The sequence below is a fragment of the Oncorhynchus clarkii genome, unplaced genomic scaffold (genome assembly GCF_045791955.1).
Source record: "Oncorhynchus clarkii lewisi isolate Uvic-CL-2024 unplaced genomic scaffold, UVic_Ocla_1.0 unplaced_contig_9525_pilon_pilon, whole genome shotgun sequence".
Taxonomy (NCBI): Eukaryota; Metazoa; Chordata; class Actinopteri; order Salmoniformes; family Salmonidae; genus Oncorhynchus; species Oncorhynchus clarkii.
The window spans coordinates 25,957-48,141 of record NW_027258880.1 but is presented as its reverse complement, the minus strand read 5'-3'; the positions used below and the strand labels follow the sequence as shown (position 1 = coordinate 48,141).

General features: G+C 44.5%; 1 pseudogene; it reads right to left on the bottom strand.

The window, feature by feature from the left end:
- Positions 1–7,023: 7,023 nt before the first annotated feature.
- LOC139399012 (uncharacterized) lies at positions 7,024–22,171 on the bottom strand (annotated as a pseudogene).
- Between the last annotated feature and the right edge of the window lie 14 nt (positions 22,172–22,185).

Here is a 22,185-nt window from a genome sequence, read left to right as displayed (position 1 = left end):
CGGCGCTGGGCAGACGGGCGGCTCAGATGGCGCTGGGCAGACGGGCGGCGCTGGCGGCGCTGGGCTGAGTAGCTCTCCTAGCGCCGAACAGGCGGGAGACTCCGGCAGCGCTGGAGAGGAGGAAGGCTCTGGTAGTGCTGGACAGGCGAGGCGCACTGTAGGCCTGATGCGTGGTGCTGGCACTGGTGGTACTGGGCCGAGGACACGCACAGGAAGCCTTGTGCGGGGAGCTGCTACCGGAGGGCTGGGGTGTGGAGGTGGTACTGGAAAGACCGGACCGTGCAGGCGCACTGGAGCTCTTGAGCACCGAGCCTGCCCAACCTTACCTGGTTGAATGCTCACGGTCGCCCTGCCAGTGCGGCGTGGTGGAATAGCCCGCACTGGGCTATGCAGGCGAACCGGAGACACCGAGCGCAAGGCTGGTGCCATGTAAGCCGGCCCAAGGAGACGCACTGGGGACCAGCTGCGTAGAGCCGGCTTCATGGCATTAGGCTCGACGCTCAATCTAGCCCGGCCGACACGCGGAGCTGGAATATACCGCACCGGGCTATGCACCCGCACTGGAGACACCGTGCGCACCACTGCATAACACGGTGCCTGTCCGGTCTCTCTAGCCCCCCGGTAAGCACAGGGAGTCTGCCCAGGTCTCCTACCTGGCGTAGCCATACTCCCTGTTAGCCCCCCCCCAATAAATTTTTGGGGCTGCCTCTCGGGCTTCCTTCCTCGCCGCCGTGCCTGCTTCGCCAACTCCATTCTCTGATAGCCTTCAGCGCACTGCTCCATCGAATCCCAGGCGGGCTCCGGCACTCTCCCTGGGTCCGCCGCCCACCTGTCGATCTCCTCCCAAGTAGTATAACCCATGCCATTGCTGTCCATAACGTCCTCCCATGTCCATACCTCCTCGCGCTGCTCCTGCTGCTGCTTTCTCCGTTGCCCATTACCACACCGCTTGGTCCTGTTGTGGTGGGTGATTCTGTAACGATTCTCTTCTTGTGAAGTAGAGGCGGACCAAAGCGCAGCGTGGTGGTTGTTCATTGTACTTTATTTACGACACTATACAAGAACAAACTAACGAAAAAAAACAAGAAACGTGAGAACTCAAAACCTAATACAGCCTATCTGGTGAACACTACACAAAGACAGGAACAATCACCCACAAACAAACAGTGACACCCAGGCTACCTAAGTATGATTCTCAATCAGAGACAACTAATGACACCTGCCTCTGATTGAGAACCATACTAGGCCGAAAACATAGAACTGACCCAAAACATAGAAAAACAAACATAGACTGCCCACCCAACTCACGCCCTGACCATACTAAATAAATGCAAAACAAAGGAAATAGAGGTCAGAACGTGACAAAGACGTTCAAATGAATTGGTGATGTAAAAGAAAAGCATTAATATAAAATATTATATTGGGTGTATGCTCATTGTAATAGTCATATAGAAGGCTATGCTAATACTTGTAACCCAGCCATACGCCATTTAAGCCTAAGACATTGTTCTATAATATCTACTACCCTGTTTTAGTGTTGGTTTTATGTCATTGCAATAGTAAGAACATAATGGTCGGGATAAATGTTGTTACAAAAATCGGGTACAAAACAATCTGCAATGCTGACGTCATGTAATATCTCTCTGTGTAATAATAACACGAATCATTATTGTTTTTAATCTATAATACAGTAATAATAACAATATATATATGTTTTAAACATTATGGAGCAAGCTTTAACTTTATAATTGCTCAGTGTTCAAGATATATGTATCAATAAAAATAAAAATAAACTCTGTCAGAGACTGATAAATAAAAAAAATACGCATATATTTTAGCTATTGGTCTAACAAAGAACTGTGACTGTACGTACAGCGTAGTCTCCAGTAGTATAGCGCACCGCACAGCACAGTAACAGGTGCAGAATGGACCTCGACCTTTCCTAAAGCGCAAGCTGTAGCGAGTGTAGGAAAAAAGTTACCTTTTCACACGACACACCAGGGCACTGCACACGATTCTCTAACAGTTTGAAAAAGGAGCGAAGTGACATTTCATCCAGGTATTCCTCTCCTGGCGACACGAGCTCCACCACTTTGTCATATACATCCACAGGTGAATACCACGCATAGCTGAATAGGTTAATACTCAGACATAGGAGAATAACGGGGAAATACTTATATGTAGTTTCCATTGTTTTATCAATAAAGATAAAATACTCTATAAAAAAATTATCAAAAAATAAGTGCTAAAACAGTGAGTTTAGTCGATGAGTTGTTTCCCGAGTGGCGCAGATCATTCCACGCGCGGTTTTTAAGTTCATCATACAGGTCTCTATAATTACGAAGTTAGAGATTTCATCGACCTGTAAGCTAGCCTTTGATTGGTCCAGAGGCGAGGTGTGCTTCTCTACCATTCCATAAATAAGTGACCATTGCAGTTCACCCGAATGATGGGTACATGTCCAAATCACCTGTCTTCATTGTAAACTCAGCATAAACTTTTTATGAAATAATGGCAAGTTAGTTTTTTAAATGTCAGTACAATATGTTGCTAAGAACACAGGCAAATATGTGTGCCAAGTGACACACTTACACCCTCAATGGCCACAACTGTCTTGATGAAGACCATCACTAGCTGTTGTTATCTAAATATCAAATAATTGTACAATGAAGTACATTACTGTGAATATTTCAATTTAAAATGGTCAAAAATAAATCAAAATAGCTTCTTAGCAAAGGGCAATTTCTCAAGCAAGAATTTTGCTTGTACTGTCTGAATGGTCTAAAAGGGGAGGGGGAAATGTTGCTGTTATTTGCACTTTCCATGGACAACATTCAAAATGTTGCATTGACCGTGTGACTGGATGATTGAGCCCCATAGTTTTTCCTGGCAGTGACTAAGAGAAACTTTCTCACGGCAAACCAAGAAGGTAAGACGTACCAATGCATACACAACCTTCAGTATAATCTAGAAGCCATATGTTGCCATGTTAACTAATTCACAAAGTGTTCATCTACTTGACCAATGAGAATGAGACCAATGTTGTGTTACATGTTGTGTAAGTATAACGAGCAGGAGTAAAATGTATGTTTGGCAAGGTGTTGTCTGAGCACGATCCTTCCATCGCAATGTAAATGAAAGACTGGAGTAAAATACTTTCCATGGACATCCATCATTTGTATTGACCGTGTGGCTGGATGATTGGGTCCAGTATTTAGGGACAATGACTAAGATAAACGCCTGGCCCTCAAAATGGTTAGTGGACTGCCATTACTGTAACACCTGCTACACACCTGTTGTCACAAGTGCATCTCAAGCTATGGGGGGGAAGTTTCCCCTTGGTACAGATCTGTGATCAGCTTTCCCTCCCCCAATCCTAACCATTATTGTGGAAAATTGAAAACTGACCCAAGATCAGTGTCTAGGGGCGACCACCCTACAACACATCATCAGAACAGAGGCTGGGCCAGGTGAGACTGGTTTAACACATCCTTGTGTCATTGTCAACAGGATATGAGGAGGAGATCCCCTGTCTCCAAGTCAAACATGAAGCTGTTTGAAGGGTCTTTGGATGTAAGTGTGAGTATGAATATCCAATGAGGTACCCAAAGTAGACCTTCAGTGGTTTGCCACCTGTGTTACTTTGAACATATTTGGATGAAAGAAAGGCATGTGCAGAGTAGAAGAGCAATGAGCGTGAAACTGCTGCATCGTGGGAGATTTTGTTCTGAAGGGCCTAGCAGGATTTCTGGATCTATATAATGGGTTTGTGACGTGTCATAGCCTTGAACGAACGTGTGACATTACATTATCAAAGGAACAGTCATCATGTGGTAATGATCTTATAAAAACAACATTATCATGGTCAATATTAACATTATCATGGTCAATATTGATGTTATGGTCAATATTAACATTATTATGGTCAATATTAACATTATTATGGTCAATATTAACATTATTATGGTCAATATTAACATTATTATGGTCAATGTTAACATGATTATAGTCAATATTAACATTATTATGGTCAATGTTAACATGATATTAGTCAATATTAACATGATTATGGTCAATGTTAACATGATTATAGTCAATATTAACATGATTATGGTCAATGTTAACATTATGGTCAATGTTGATGTTATTATGGCAATATTAACATTATTGTTAATATTAAACACATGATATTTGATTCATATTTTGCCACAACAAATCCCCATAAGCCTACATTCAAAATAATAATTTAATATATTTGATGTTTGGTTTCATAGCCCACTCTCTCTCCATACAACAAGGTTGCCAGGGATAGGTAATTAGTTTAGCTTCCCATTCAGTGAATGCATGCTACCTGACAAAGTTCACAGTCGACAGAGACAATAAACCTTATCTTGAGTTACAGCTACACAACTTTAATCTCAAAAGGTCATCACTGATAGACTACAGTGCCTTCAGAAAGTATTCATAGTACCCCTTGACTTATTGCACATTTTGTTGTGTTACAGCCTGAATTCAAAATGTAACAATTCATTTTTCTTAGTCATCTACACACAATACTTCATAATAACAAAGTGAAAACATGCTTTTAGACATTTTAGCAAATGTATTGAATATTAAATACCGAAATATCAAATTTACATCCTGTAAATATTCCCACATCTGAGTCTATACTTTGTAGAATCACCTTTGGCAGTGATTACATCTGTGAGTCCTTCTGGCTAAATCTTTAAGAGCTTTCCACACCTGGATTGTTCAATATTTGCCCATTATTCTTCTCAAAATTCTTCAAGCTCTGTCAAATTGGTTGTTGATCATAACCATTTTCAGGTCTTGCCATAGATTCAAGTCAAAACTGTAACTTAGCCACTTAGGAACATTCACTGTCTTCTTGGTAAGCAACTCCAGTGTAGATTTGGCCTTGCATTTTAGGTTATTGTCCTGCTGAAAGGTGAATTCATCTCCCAGTTTCTGTTGGAAAGCAGACTGAACCAGGTTTTCCTCTAGGATTTTGCATGTGCTTAGCTCCATTCATTTTCTTTTTATCCTGTAAAACCCACCAGTCCTTAACGATTACAAGCATACCCATGACATGATGCAGCCACTACTATGCTTAAAAATATGGAGAGTGGTACTCAGTAATGTGTTGTATTGGATTTGCCCCAAACATAACACATTGTATTCAGGACAAAAAGTGAATTCCTTTGCCACTTTTTTGCAGTATTTATTTAGTGCCTTGTTGCAAACAGGAAGCATGTTTTGGAATATTTGTATTCTGTACAGGCTTCCTTATTTTCACTGTCAATTAGATTAGTATTGTGGAGTAACTACAATGTTGTTGATCCATCAGTTTTCTCCTATTACAGCCACTAAACGATGTAACTATTTTAAAGTTACCATTGGCTTCATGGTGAAATCCCTGAGTGGTTTCCTTCCTCTCTGGCAACTGAGTGAGGAAGGACACCTGTATCTTTGTAGTGACTGGGTGTATTGATACACCATCCAAAGTGTAATTAGTAACTTCACCAGGCTCAAAGGGATAGTCAGTCGGATTTTATTTTTACCCATCTACCAATATGTGCCCTTCTTTGCGAGGCATTGGAAAACCTCCCTGTTCTTTGTGGTTGAATCTGTGTTTGAAATTCACTGCTCGACTGAGGGACCTTACAGATAATTGTATGTGCGGGGTACAGAGCTGAAGTAGTCATTCAAAAATCATGTTAAACACTATTATTGGACACAGAGTGAGGCCATGCAACTTATGTGACTTGTTAAACACATTTTTACTCCTGAACTTATTTAGGTTTGACATAACAAAGGGGTTGAATACTTATTGACTCAAGACATTTCGGCTTTCATTTGTAAAAATGTCTAAAAACATAATTTCAGTTTTACATTATGGGGTATTGTGTGGGGTATTGTGTGTTATTGGTATTGTGTATTGGTATTATGTGTGTTGGCTAGTGACAATTTAAAAAATATATTTTAATCAATTTTATATTCAAGCTGTAACAGAACAAAATGTGGTAGAAGCCAAGGGGTGTGAATAATTTCTGAAGGCACCGTATTTCCCCAAATAATCAGATAAAAGACAAAGACAAACAATTTTTTTTCTCAACCTACAGCATCTGATAAACAGCTGTAGTCTATTGATTGTGTTATGTTCACATTATCTGTCCAGAAGTCTTCCTTCAAGACTGTTACAGACATGTTGGCAGAAACCTAAGTCAGCAGTAGCTATATTACAGTAATGTAGAGCTGAGGTTGTTCTGAACTGATAGTTAGACTGCACTGCAGTCATTTCCTCAAGCAGACGTTACTCAGAATGTCCTCACTTTGTGGTCACCATCACCAATTAGACAGAGAAGTCATACTATCTGCTACTTAAAGTAAACGGACACTGCTCTCTGTGGAGTCAGTCAGCATTTTCACTCTGACCCTGAGAAGACAGACATGGCCAACACACAGCCTCCATAACTGCAGCAACATCAGGGGTGCTTCAAGATACTGTAGAGCCCAAAATAAATTTTCACAACTCTAAGTTGAAGAGTTCACAGTGTGACAAGGTTTAGGTCCAACGTGGCATTATTCCATCTCATAACAGTTTCACACTTATCCTGTACCATTCTGCAGCAACAAAGGTGCAATACTGGAAATACTGTGTGACCCAGGCCCTGAGTTAATCATCAGTTTTATTTTACCTTGTTCCTTAAAAATGTGTTTATATTTCAGTTCAAAGATAAAACATGGGTTCTAGGTTATCAATTTTTTTGTTAAACCTTTATTTAACTAGGTAAGTCAGTTAAGAACAAATTCTTATTTTCAATGACGGCCTAGGGGGGGTTAACTGCCTGTTCAGGGGCAGAACGACAGATTTGTCAGCTCTGGGATTTGAACTAGCAACCTTTCGGTTACTAGTCCACCGCTCTAACCACAAGGCTACCCTGCCGCCCCAACCTTGACCGGCTTAGTCAAATAAATTGCTGGCGCAGACACTTCAAAATCAAATAAGAGTAATCTTGAATATATAAACCAATGTTTATACAATGGGAGAGTCACATTTGTAGGTTCGTATTTTAACTTCCTCATTCCAGCCATCCATTTCCTTAACCCTGTGAGACCCAAGCATAGATACAAATGAGGAATTAATGTTACTACCCTTCAGAAATACTTGTATTAGGCCTCTGATTATGACAATAATCTGTTTTTTTTCTCAAATGTGTAGTACAATTTTCTGGAAACGTTGCAAAAATGCAACATTGTGCTTCAATGGTAGGAAACATTTGTGGAAAGAAAACTGCGAAATGTTATGGAAATGACATCAAAATGTATCAAAATAATTTACATGTGATGGGACATATGTTCTAGTGGTATATACAGTATATCACAAAAGTGAGTACACCACTCACATTTTTGTAAATATTTGAGTATATCTTTTCATGTGACAACACTGAAGAAATGACACTTTGCTACAATGTTTACTTGACCACAAAAACGTCACATGAGCAAATAATACACACCTACATACTATACACAAACACAACCTATCCAACAGAACTTTTTTCTTACAGGTAAACAGTCTACTGTAACAGACTGGCCAGGTGTTCAGAGTGAGTTTGCAGTACTTGTCGAGGTTCTGCAAACTGAAAATGCACACAGTTTAAAAATAAATATATACGGTGTGCCCTAATGAATGAACATGAGCCGGGTGTTGTGATGTTGCCCTACATCTTGGTGAGTTTGCAGAGCTGACCATCTTACAGACGGAGAGGGTGGGGTGGAGCAGCTCTACCCACTGCTGACGGTGCAGCTCCAGGTAGCACAGCAGAGTCTCCAAACCTGACAAACACACAGAGACACACAGAGACAGTCTTTGACTTACAATGACTTACAAGTTACATTGTTACTCTGATGTCTGAAGGGCACTGGTCTTGACAGAAAAATATACATTAAACTGGGATTTCATTCTAATGACATATTTACTGTTTTCTGATCCTTGAATCAATTATCTGAGTGACACAATTGGCCGTTTTATTGAATTAAACAACAGACAAGACATTTCACCTGTCCTGTGTTAGGTATAGTGAGGTACTCACCTTCCTCAGTGATGTCCAGGGCTTCCACAGTGTCCTGCATAGGGACGGCCCTCTCATGGGTGTGACACACCCTAGTCGTGGGCCAATCATCACCTCCCCCTGGCCCCTCCTCCTCTTCCTGTTCGCCATCCCCTCTCCGGGGAAGTGGAACACTCAACTCTGGTGGTTCTTTCTGCTTCCCCTCCGATGGTTGAAGAGTTGGTACATCCTTGTCCTCAGTAGAGACTTTGGCCTGTTCCACTGCTCAAAGGGGGTGTTTTGACTAGTCTCCTTTGTTTGTTCTGGTGCTGCAGCAGAGGTCTCATCACAGGTGTCCATCAGTTCCATCATCTCGGAGTCGTCAACCTCCTCCAGAGCCTAAGACAGCGGGAAAGAAATGAGAACAACTCCTCAAAAAGATATGCTTGGTTTATGTCCTACACAGAGACAAATTACATTACAATGAAGGAATTCTATTTAATTCTATGGTGCAATAAAACTTGTTAAAATAAACATTTTGACATGAATTCTAAATCAAGTTTTGCTTTTTTTTTATGTCTTAAAAGATCCAATGCAGCCCTTTTAATTTTAATATCTAATCATTTATGGGTAACAATTAAGTACCTTGCTGTGAATGCAATTTCTCAAGGAAGAATTTAGCTAGTCTGAGTGGGGAGGGAAAAACGGAAAACGAGCTCTTGGCAGAGAGGTTTGGAACTCTCTTATTGGTCGGTTAACTAATTTGGTGACGTCACCAGGCAGGCCAAAACTCCATCCCACCAAAACAGGCTGAAATTGCAGGTGTTTTTTTCCAAACAGCTCTTATACTAAAAAGGGCATAATCATCACAATTTCACAGAAGTATTCCAACCTCATAGTGTGGAAATATATATAAAACACAGGCGGCAAAATAAAATAAATAAATCATGTTTCAGTGGACCTTTAATTAGGGTTCATATAATGAGTGTAGATGGAGAGAATGGGGAAAGAATACATAAGTATGTCAACATTACCCTGGCTAGATCCTGCTACTTCTGGTAGACCTGACTGCACTTGCAGGGAGGAAACACCTTCTGCACCAGCTTCTTCACAGTGTAGTAGTCCACAGTATCTGCATAGATGTGCCTTGAGAAACAATCTTGAGAAACCTCACCTCAGGATCCAGGAAGAGATGACAGTGGGCCGGTACTCCGTCTCTCCCGGCCCTCCCGATCTCCTGCACGTAGCTCTCAAAGCTCTTGGGCATGTTGTAGTGCACGATGCAGCGCACGTCCGACTTGTCCAGGCCCATGCTGAAGGCTACCGTGGCAACCACCATGCACAGCTCTCCACACATGAAGCTGTTCTGGACACGACGGCGCTCGGATGACGACATGCTGGCGTGGTAGGACTCGGCCATCCACTTCAGAGGCTTACGGATCTTCTTCCTGGCTGAGGAAACACAGCAGAGAGAGGTCAGGGCCCGTATTCACAAAGCGTCTCAGAGTACAAGTGCTTGAAAACTCCTAATCTCCTATTGTCATCAAGCCAAATAGATAGGTACCCAAAGCTTTCTTCTTCTTCCCTATAGGGTTGTCATCTTCCTCCTGGCTGGCAACAGCACCCCCTGGAGGCAGGTCCTGAGCAGGGCAGATATACGGGTGGCCTCGTCTCTCCTGGTGCAGTAGACGATGACGGACTCCAGAGACCCGAAACTCTCTCCCTTCAGCAGAGACACCAGGGCCTGGACAGGGGAAAGGCACACGCAGGGTTCAAATACTCAGGGCTCTATGCTGACATTTTTTACATTTTTTTTAAGTTGAAAAATGTAAGAGCACACAAAGACATTTTGGAGCAGAATGAAAGTATTTTAGGAAGAGTGTTTTTATGATAAGAAATGACAAAAAGTTCATGAATAAAAGGTTTTTGGAGTGTTCCATGCTCAATCAAGCACAATGTATTCTCAAACATTTGAGTCACTTAGGTGAGACACATTTTCAGCTTCCCCTTTAAAAGGTGGGAGATTACCGTGGTATGGGGAACTGGCATGTCTTGGTGCTTTCAAGACAATTGGGAGCTCGGGAAAACCATGATGTCAGTGATCTTCAGGTCGTAAAGTCAGCACTCACTCACAAGTTTCTGACTTAGGATTCCCAGTTCCAAGTCAGGAGTTCGCTCCCCCCCCCTCCCGAGTTCCCAGTTGCCTTGAATGCACTGGAGTCGTCAAGTCGGAGATTTCCGAGTTTCCAATTGTTTTGAACGCAGCATCGGTCTGTGAGGGTTTTGACTAGAAAATATATCCATTCAAGACATGACCGTCTGTGAGAGGTGAGATTCTCCTATGTCTCTTTGCTAGCAGTTGAGCAAGCTCAAATTAACATAGAAAAACAACCTAGCGTGTGAATAACCAAGAAACACGGACAAAGTCACACTTTGTTGAATTTACCCGAAAGTCTACAAAACTACTATGTATGTGCGCTTCGGAAAATTAATCTAACAGCAATTCACTCACTATTGCCGTGTGCAAGTTGGGATATATATTTGTATTTAATTTAACTAGGGAAGACAGATAAGAACAAATTATTATATACAATGACTGCCTACCAAAAGGCAAAAGGCCTCCTGCGGGGACGGGGGCTGGGATTAAAATAAAATAAACACAAATATAGGGCTAAACACAAATCACGACAAGAGAGACACCACAACACTACATAAAGAGAGCCCTAAGACATATATGGGACTCCACATAGTTCTTTATGTGATTAGCGACCAGTTAGGAAACAAAACGGCAGAAATACTTTTAAAATAGCTACAGCAGCATTTATTTTTTGATATAAATCACAACTCGCCATGTGCTCATACCTTTTCATCTATTTCTAGGCGCAAGTGCAACGATCCTGATACTATGGGTGTGTTCGTAAATTCATTCTGGAGTGCCAGAGTGTGCTCTGGGCGTTCGTAAATTTAAAGCGTTGTCAGATTGTCTGTTCATAAATTCAGAGCGTTTCACTCTCAGGGGGGGAAACTGGATGCTCTGGCAGAGGAGTAGGGTTGATCCAAGCATTCTGACCTCAAGCACCCAAGCTAACTGGCTAAAGTTGGCTAGCTTGCTAGCTACTTCCAGACAAAAAAATGAACTCACCTCACTCTGACCATTTTAGCAGTGCTGGTTAGGCTGTTTTCATGTTATCCAGAGGTGTTGGCGACTGAAACTGTGCTGCTGGAAATATTTTTTGCCAACAATTACTGGCACCGACCATATTCAACGGGTGTGGAATTATTATTATTCTGCACTCTGGTACACTCAGACGAGAGTGCTCTGAAATCGGAGTAGACAGTGAATTTACGAACGCACCCTATTAGTTTTCTTTCAAATAGTTTAGCTCTGCTTGATTGGGCTTGCCTGGCCTAAGGAACGGATGAGCGATGACATAGTCCCAAATTAAAAACTCCATCCAAGCAGGCTCAATCAAATGATCAAAGTCTTTGGAAGAAAACACATATTTGCATCCTGGCCTGCACAGCATACACACTCACAAATGTTGCAGATATACAGTCTCAACCTTTAAGTCTTCAGTAGGTCCTACAATTGAGTGTAGTCTGGCCCAGGAGTGTGAAGGTGAACGGAAAGGCTCTGGATTAACGAACTGCCCTTGCCGTCTCTGCTTTGCCAGTTCCCCTTTCTCTGCCTCTAACCCTATTACAGGGGCTGAGTCACTGGCTTACTGGTGCTCTTCCATGCCGTCCCTAGGAGGGGTGCGTCACTTGAGTGGCTTGAGTCACTGGGTTTTTGTACAGCACTTTGTGACATCAGCTGATGTAAGAAGGGCTTTATAAATACATTTGATTGATTGAATTTGAGTATCTGTTCTACAATACATTTCTGATGTAAAACAATGAATGATGTCAGATCTATCTACTACAGTTCTAGGTTCTGAACATTCTGAATGTTTCACTACACTAAACACCTCAACTAAGGGTGTGCAGAGTAGTCAGACAAAATGAGTATCGTAACAGATATGGGACATTTTCTGGATACAAGTATTTTTTGTAATTATCCATAATCCAAGTATGTTTCTCATGTCAGTCAGTCACAGTTTCTAAACTATACGTTCTGTCCTTGAGTCAGTCGGGCCTCCCGAGTGGCGCAGCGGTCTAAGGTACTGCATCGCAGTGCAATAGGCGTCACCCGGGTTCGAACCCAGGCTGTGTCGCAGCCGGCCACAACCAGGAGACCCATGAGGTGGTGCACAATTGGCCCAGCGTCATCCGGGTTAGGGGAGGGTTTGGCTGGCCGGGAAGTCCTTGTCCCATCGCACTCTAGAGACTCCTTGTGGTGGGCCGGGGCGCATGCCCTCTGACACGGTCGCCAGTTGTACGGCGTTTCCTCCAACACATTGGTGCGGCTGGCTTCCGGGTTAAGCGGGCATTATGTCAAGAAGCAGTGTGGCTTGGCGGGGTCATGTTTCGGAGGACGCACGGCTCTCGACCTTTCTAAGTCCGTATGGGAGTTGCAGCGGTGGGAATTTAATATCAATTTAATATCATGAAAAAAGGGGGTACAAATGACAAATAGAGCCAGTCATGTGCGTGCTAGTTTGCCTGTCGGTAAAGAGAAGGGCGGGCTGTACATTGATCCTGCTGCTCTGATTGGATAGAGTGAATCTGTATTTCCCCGTTCACTCACTTCATAATTTCACATGATCACTGAACGATTTAGAAAATTAAGAATCATGTTTCTGGTCTGATCATTTAGATTGCTGCTGCCACCCACTATGATTAATCACACCGTAAGGACGGTTTGCTATCAATATGAGCATAATATCTAACAAGTGGGTCAAGGTTAGGGGAAAAATATGAAACGTTGGCAAGCATTCTGACTAAGTAACGGCAAACTTGGCTGCCCACTGGAAGTTGAGGACAGACACACACCCCTCCGCTCGCTGCTACTAATCTGCAGCTTTTTTGCAGTGAGAATGTACAGGGAGGTATTTTGCCAACATCTATTTAGGAATATTAAGACACTTTATTTTTTTACAATTACAAGTATCATTTGATCTGCCTATCAACTGTCAATTTATGGATACAATTACGAGTATTTGCATGTCAACACACCCCTAACCTCAATCGTATGTGTGTGTGTGTGTGTGTGTGTGTGTGTGTGCACGTTGCTATCCTACCTAGTCCTTGTCTCGGTCCATGGAGACAGACAGCTGCAGGTTGTCAGGCACGGCGGCCGAGCGGACAGCAATACCGTCCTGGTCAGTGATGTCCAGGTGTTGAGCGATGTCCAGGGCTGTGGACAGGGTGGCGGTGGCAGTCAGACCCAGCAGGCAACGCACGCCCAGAGGGTCCCTCAACACCTAGGAGATGGAACAGAGGTGGTTCAGTTAAAAACCTACCTGAGACCTGAAGACTGACGTTAGCTCCTTGAGCTACAGTAATGCCTAGGCTTTAGCTCAGCAGGCTAATATCGTCTAGCGGTGTGTAGATGACCTGGACGGTCCCTCAACACCTAGGAGACTGAACATACACTAAGAGGGCACTTTAACACTGAGGGGAAGAATGGCATTTACTGTATGTGTGTAACCATGTACAGCTATAATGGTAAGAGACATGCTCCTAATTTAAGAAAGGACTTAAAAAACATTGAGTTATTATATTCATTTTAAATGAGTTAATAAATGTTTTATACACAAAGAGGCCATTGGCGGTTCTATATATGAGAGATGAGATGACATATCATTTGCTCCTACCAAAAATCTTTGGTTTTGCTTGTTTTGTGAGTTGAGAGTGGATTTAGAGATTCCTGACAGCGAGTTACAATGGTTCATTTGCAGACATGGAAACTAAGTGGAAAGAACAGAGCTTCTGCTCTTCTCTGAACTGACACTTACTTGATAGTTGCTGTTTATCATATATTGGCTGGTCAATGACCAGATCTCACCTTGCAGAGACGCAGGTAGCCGGGCCTGAAGTTGTGGGACCACTCTGAGACACAGTGGGCCTCGTCAATACAGGCAAAGGCCACCGGGGGGAGCTGGTCAGCTGGGGGCAGACAGGCAAAGCCAGAGTGACCTCCACCTACCAACGCCTCAGGGGACAGGAGCAGGAAATGGACCTCACCTGCCTCAACCTGGAGGGAACACACAGACAGAGATAGCCAAAGCATATACAATCAAATCAGGAAACTTTATTGTCATGAAAATCACCACCAACATCAATGCAAATATGACTGACAACATTGTAGTAGCAGCTTCATGGCATCACACAGACAGATGACACGGACAGATGACACGGACAGATGACACGGACAGATGACACGGACAGGTTATACATGAGCAAAAAGACATCACTGAGAGATATAGAACCCTAATACCAGATCAACATGATCAACAGCTCAGTTGGTATGGTAGAGCAAGATTGACTAAGTCGGTTTGGATAAAAGCGTGTGGCATATTTAATTCAGTTCAAGTCTGAAATATATAAATGTTATGCAAAAATAGAGAGGAAGTCGATGTTTAGGACTAGATAAACTATGCTCTAACTCGGCAGATTGTAATCGGATGTCAGTACCTTTTCAATGGTTGCCTCCCTCTGTTTTTTAGACATATTGGAGTGAATAGCAGCTGCTTTCAGTGTGGATGGGAATCCAGATAGCTAAAGAGACAAAATAATTTACTGTCAGTATTTCATTCAATGACCTTAATTGAGACATTCACAAGACAGTGTCCGTATCAATAATGTGTTGTATAACTAGGGGACAGATATGTTACCTGATCGTCCATTAGAGATACCAGTGGTGATACCAGAAGAGTGATACTGTTGGACCTCTGGGCATAGAGGTAGGCAGGCAGCTGGTAGCACAGAGACTTCCCCATGCCTGTGAAGAGCACCACTAGAGTGGACAGACCTGGAGGGACACACACACAAAGTGAGCATCATGCTTGTAACAAACACAAATCTGTATGTGAGGAAGCGACCACTTGTTCAATCTCGACAATATCAATTTACTGAGGTAGTAAATTAAGTACTGTATAATTCTGTTCACTGTGTTTTACCCTCTACCTGCATACCTGATATAATTGTCATGATGGCCTGTTCCTGCCCTGGTCTGAAAGACTTGTACCCAAAGTCTTTGAGTGCTTCATAAACTTCAGAACGCGCCACTGCAGAAACAAAGTAAGAAAATAGGTATATAAACCCTACTGTACTAGTTATTTGATTCGCTGAATCAATCAACTAAATCAAATGTATTTTATAAAGCTCTTTTTACATAAGCAGTTGTGCTTTACAGATACTAGGCCTAGAAACAATTAATTGAATAATTGTATTTACAACAAACAAACGAAAAAACTGGGTACCTTGCACTTTTCCGTCCTCCATAGGGGGTAGAGGGGCTGCATGGGGGGCGGAGAAGGAGGGCGTTTGTAGTCTGGCCTGATCACATTCAACAAGACCTCATCACCATCCTCCTGCTGCTTCTCTCCCTGACACTCATTCTCCTCTTTAACACTGGGGGGCGCCACTGTGTAACAGAGATAGACAGGTTACGTCCCAAATCTTACCGTATTCCCTTTATTTTACAATTATAAAAATAACAGAGTGTACTATACAGGGAACAGAGTGTAATATACAGAGAACAGAGTGTACTATACAGGGTGTACTATACAGGGAACAGGGAGTACTATACAGGGAACAGGGAGTACTATACAGGGAACAGGGAGTACTATACAGGGAACAGGGAGTACTATACAGGGAACAGGGTGTACTATACAGGGAACAGGGAGTACTATACAGGGAACAGGGAGTACTATACAGGGAACAGGGAGTACTATACAGGGAACAGGGTGTACTATACAGGGAACAGGGTGTACTATACAGGAAACAGGGTGTACTATACAGGAAACAGGGTGTACTATACAGGGAACAGGGTGTACTATACAGGAAACAGGATGTACTATTCCGGGAACAGGGGTGTACTATACAGGGAACAGGGTGTACTAGGGTGTACTAAACAGGGAACAGGGAGTACTATACAGGGAACAGGGTGTACTAAACAGGGAACAGGGTGTACTATACAGGGAACAGGGTATACTACAAAGGGAATAGAGTGTACTATACAGGGAACAGGGTGTACTATACAGGGAACAGGGTGTACTATACAGGGAACAGGCTGTACTATACAGGGAACAGGGTGTACTATACAGGGAACAGGGTGTACTATACAGAGAACAGGGTGTACTATACAGGAAATAGGATGTACTATACAGGGAACAGGGTGTACTATAAAGGGAATAGGGTGTATTATAAAGGGAATAGGGTGCACTATAAAGAGAACAGGGTGCACTATAAAGGGAATAAAGTGTACTATAAAGAGAATAAAGTGTACTACACAGGGAACAGGGTGTACTATAAAGAGAATAGGGTGCACTATAAAGAGAATAAAGTGTACTATACAGGGAACAGGGTGTACTATAAAGAGAATAAAGTGTACTACACAGGGAATAGGGTGTACTATAAAGAGAATAGGGTGCACTATAAAGGGAATGGGTGCACTATAAAGATAATAAAGTGTACTATAAAGAGAATAGGGTGCACTATAAAGAGAATAAAGTGTACTATAAAGATAATAAAGTGTACTACACAGGTAATAGGGTCCACTATAAAGGGAATAGGGTGTACTATAAAGAGAATAGGGTGCACTGTAAAGGGAATAGGGTGTCATTTGGGACGTATCCATCGTCAGAGGGACCTCACGTACAGAACTGTAATGACCTAATTCCACCACTGGTCTAAGGGTCAGCTTTGGTGTCGAGTTTGTTATGACTGAGGTTTGTATTGGAGTCGGGAGAAACTGAGCCTAAATCAGTTGTTGTTATGGGCAGGGAACTGGGAGGAAGTAACCGGAGTGAGAGAATTGCAGGGGGGCAAGCATGAGCTCCTTGACCTTTTGGCATGCAGGTTAGTTTAGTAGCATGACATCATTGCTTTGCCAGACAGTGGAGGAGCTGTTATGCTCATCTAGTTTTAAACTGTAGGTCTGCCTGTTCCGTCTTGGTTTAGAGGGGCCTCTGTTTCTGCCTGCACAATCACTCCAACGTTTGCTGGACATCGTCTGTGTGTGGGGCTGCATTTCACTCTATGTGCTTCCCAAATGGCACCCTATTCCCTACATTGTGCACTTCTTCTGACCAGAGCTCTATGGGTTTCCTGGTCACAAGTAGTGCACTATATAGGGAACAGGGTGCCATTTGGGACACACGGCGTGCTATGAAAATGAGTGTTGAGCGTTCCGTGGGGACCCTCCGTGATTGGTCTTACCAGTGACATTTTTCCCCCTTAAGTCCATGCTAGACACATCTTGCGGGCTCCGATGCCTTACAGTACAGACTGTATCCAGCTAAACTAAATAGCCGCTTGAGTTTGGAGTTGTGGTTTTATCTCCAGTTGGGATGTCTGGGGCCTGCGTTCAGACATGTGGAGAGTGGAGATGTATTACAGAGAGTGGAAAGACGGATGGTTTCCACTCTGTTGTGCTGGGTAGACACTGTGCCAGGGCCCGAGGCCTTCACCATAAAAGACTGCTTTTAACATCACAGGCACAGGACCAGCCCATTGTAACCCAAAGTGTGTGTTGTTTTTATTTATTTGTTGTGTTCTACTAGTGAAACAGATGCTCTGGGCTACTGAAGGGAGTTAGACTTGGGTGAAATACTCACAGCTGACAGATACACTGTTAGAACCTCGCTTATCAACAAACTATATCAACTGGATCAACAAAGTTACTGAGTGTATGGGGAGGATTTTAATCAGTCCTATTTCTACAAAGTTAGTGTCTATTTAGCTTATTGTAATGCTTCAAAGTATGCGTGTCCAAATAGCACCCTATCCCCTTCACAGACACCTACTTTTGAGCAGGGCCACCCTATCCCCTTCACAGACACCTACTTTTGAGCAGGGCCACCCTATCCCCTTCACAAAGCCCTACTTTTGAGCAGGGCCACCCTATCCCCTTCACAGAGCCCTACTTTTGAGCAGGGCCACCCTATCCCCTTCACAGAGCCCTACTTTTGAGCAGGGCCACCCTATCCCCTTCACAGACACCTACTTTTGAGCAGGGCCACCCTATCCCCTTCACAGAGACCTACTTTTGAGCAGGGCCACCCTATCCCCTTCACAGAGACCTACTTTTGAGCAGGGCCACCCTATCCCCTTCACAGACACCTACTTTTGAGCAGGGCCACCCTATCCCCTTCACAGAGCCCTACTTTTGAGCAGGGCCAATAGGGCTAAGGTCAAAAGTAGTGCACAATATAGTGAATAGGGTGCCATTTGGTATGTACGTTGGGAATATTTTGATTGAGATTGAAGAGAGAATCTGCCTCAACATTTTCACTAAAGTAAATCTCATCACCAGACAGGGTGACAATGACATACCCAGAGGCTCGGAACGCAGAGTTCCTGTTGCCCGGGCAACCTCCTCCAAGGTTGGCAGCTCCAAGGGCTCCTCCTCAACCGCAGATGCCTCATCAGCAGCAGCACTGTCTACTGGAGCTGCAACTGGAAACAGGAGGGGCACACAAAAGGTTAAATAGGGGTTATATAACAGTCAATATATAACATTCACAGGGTACAGGGATGTATTCAATAGGGAGAAACTTACCAAATGTTGCAGACAGAAATGTCATGTAGAGAGCAAAAATTACTATTATATAGGACAGAGAATCAGATCTGTTGAACAAAATACATTTCTATCTGAATGTCCTGTAATGTTGCACCTGACCTTGCTCAACAGACCTCCGGTGCATCAAAGAAAACTGTTTAGTACAGTACTTTATATATCAACTTAAAGATGAGTAAAGATAAGCATGATGTGGTAAATGAGACTAGTTTCTGAAGAACCAATCATCTAAACAAGCTAATTTTGCTACCACGGCTCATAGTGAGTTGTTGGTGTGTAGCATTCTTCAGTGTATGTCCTGTGACCTCTCACCTCTGCCCTTGCAGTTCATAGCCCAGTGTCCTGACCTCTCACCTCTGCCCTTGCAGTTCATAGCCCAGTGTCCTATGCCTCCACACTTGAAGCAGCTGTCACCTGGACGTTTGAACCCTCCGAAGCTGCCTCTAAACCCTCCTCTGCCTCTTCTGCAGAAGCCCCCTCTAAACCTTGAGTCTGGCCCTCCAAACATCTCCCCCTTTAGCTGAAACAGAGAGAAAACAGGACAAATGCTGCTATATGCTGATATCATATATACATACATACTGTCTTCCTAGGCAGGGACAGACAGTATGCTGTTCAACTAGTATGCTGTTCAACTGTACTCAAAACAGAGAATCAATAAATGGTACTGTATGTATTTTGCAATGCTACTATTGCTACTAAAGTTCTTACCTGCTTCCGTAGGCCAGCGCCCCTACATACGTATCCTTTGACGTGAGACTTCTTTTTCAGGTTGATCTTCAAAGTTACCGTCCGAGTTCATGGTGGCTCTGGATAGATGAATGGAGCAACAGAAAAATCACATTAATACAAAACAATTACATTTGTAAAATTAAGGTCCAGTTATATGACAATTACAGTCAATGAGGAATATGTATTTAAAGGGGCTCTTGCAAGTGCATAGGTCAATTTGTAAATATAAATAATATTATTTGTTGAAATATATTAGTAGTCTCAGGGTAATATAGAGTATAACCCACTTAGGTCTCATAGTGTTGCTCCCTCTGTTCCTGGCAGATTTGATGTCTCATCCACCTCCTAGCAGGTTCTCCTGTGGAACCCTTGGTTTCTGCTTCACCACTTCCTTCTCTGTGACGTCACCATCCTCCTGATCGCTGTCTTAGCCTTCTTCCTCGCTTGGGGGGCTTTATCTGTCCTTCTCCTCTTTTTCACCACCCACTCCTCTTTCTCCGTGGCTGCAGGGTTCTCTCCATCTGTGTCAGGATTCCTGTGTCTTTTTCCACCCCTTTTCTTTGTACCCTTCTTCTCCAATCCGAGCTCATCACCTTCGGCCTGCGGTGGCTGCGTTAACACTCTTGCCTCCTCCACATCCTCTCCTCCCCGGCCCTGTCTGGCCCTCACTCGAGATTTCTTGGCAGTGGTGGCGCCGACGGCGGTCTCCTCTATCGTACCGCCCTCTGCCTGTCCTTTGAGACCTGATCTGGTTTCTTCATCCTCTCCTCCTCCAGAGCCAGACCCTAATGAGGAGCGTTGTCCAGCTGGGTCTGTCGCAGACGTTACGCCACCACCAACCTGGGGCTGGTGCTCGTCAGGAGAAGGCAGATCCTGTGGCATGGTACTCTTGGAAGCCCTCTCCCCCAGGAGAGTTGCCCCTTCGTTCTGCCTGGAAGGTGTGACAAAGGAACTGGCGGCACGTCCTGCAATCTCTCCCTTGCCAGCGCCTCCCCTTTTGGCGTGCGGCGACCTCATCGCCGCTTCCACGGCAAGAGACAAATTACCCACAACCGGCTACTCTGCGTCACCCACCTCATCAAATACAGAGGTCAGCCTCTTGGTGAAGGTCTGTCTGAGCTGCTGGGCCCTGCTGCCTGCCTGTCTGTATGATGAGGATACCCCCGCTGCAGGAGACCATAGCTTGGAGGGCGTGAAGGCTGTTAGGGGCTCAAAGGGCTCCTCCGGCAGCTGCTCTGGGTGTTCTGGCCCTGTCTGCATTGGAGAGGCCAGGTCTTGACGTGTTTTGGCTCGCTTTGGCAGAGGGGATAACAGGGCATATCTGTCTGCCTGCAGCTCCAGCTGCAGGATATGTCTGTCTGCCCGCAGCTCCAGCTGTAGGGTATGGCTGTCTTCCCGCAGCTCCAGCTGCAGGGTATGTCTGTCTGTCCGCAGCTCCAGCTGTAGGTTATGTCTGTCTGCCTGCAGCTCCAGGGTATGGCTGTCTGCCCGCAGCTCCAGCTGTAGGGTATGTCTGTCTGCCCGCAGCTCCAGCTGCAGGGTATGTCTGTCTGCCCGCAGCTCCAGCTGCAGGGTATGTCTGTCTGTCCGCAGCTCCAGCTGCAGGGTATGTCTGTCTGTCCGCAGCTCCAGCTGCAGGGTATGTCTGTCTGCCCGCAGCTCCAGCTGTAGGGTATGTCTGTCTGCCCGCAGCTCCAGCTGTAGGGTATGTCTGTCTGCCCGCAGCTCCAGCTATAGGGTATGTCTGTCTGCCTGCAGATCCAGCTGTAGGGTATGGCTGTCTGCCCGCTGCTTAGCTGTAGGGTATGTCTGTCTGCCCGCAGCTCCAGCTGCAGGGTATGTCTGTCTGCCTGCAGCTCCAGCTGCAGGGTATGTCTGTCTGTCCGCAGCTCCAGCTGCAGGGTATGTCTGTCTGCCCGCAGCTCCAGCTATAGGGTATGTCTGTCTGCCCGCAGCTCCAGCTGTAGGGTATGTCTGTCTGCCTGCAGCTCCAGCTGTAGGGTATGGCTGTCTGCCCGCTGCTTAGCTGTAGGGTATGTCTGTCTGCCCGCAGCTCCAGCTGCAGGGTATGTCTGTCTGCCTGCAGCTCCAGCTGCAGGGTATGTCTGTCTGTCCGCAGCTCCAGCTGCAGGGTATGTCTGTCTGTCCGCAGCTCCAGCTGCAGGGTATGTCTGTCTGCCCGCAGCTCCAGCTGTAGGGTATGGCTGTCTGCAGCTCCAGCTGCAGGGTATGGCTGTCTGCAGCTCCAGCTGTAGGGTATGGCTGTCTGCCCGCATCTCCAGCTGCAGGGTATGTCTGTCTGCAGCTCCAGCTGCAGGGTATGGGCTCTGGACATCTTTCCATGACTTCAGAGGTGTTCCACGAGGAGTGAACGACTTCTTCAGAGAAACCGGTCTCTCCTACAAACAGTTTATAGTGCAGGAAAAATGTATAAATGGCAGAGCTCCAAATTCTCCACATCTGATTCATGATTTCTTGCAATTGATGTTTGCATTTTACACTAAGTCTTCATCTATGCAAATCACATTTATGCTACAGAGTTTGCAAAACACAACATGTGGAACTGGACACACACAGACCGTGCCTTTGTTAGAGCTCCCAGGTCCAGGTTTGACTTGAGCTTCATGTCAAAGTACTGGGCCGAGGCTTGGCGGGACTCCCTTTCCTTGGCTGTCAGAGTCAGTTTGGGGGCAGCCACCGGCATGCTCTTACAGTTCA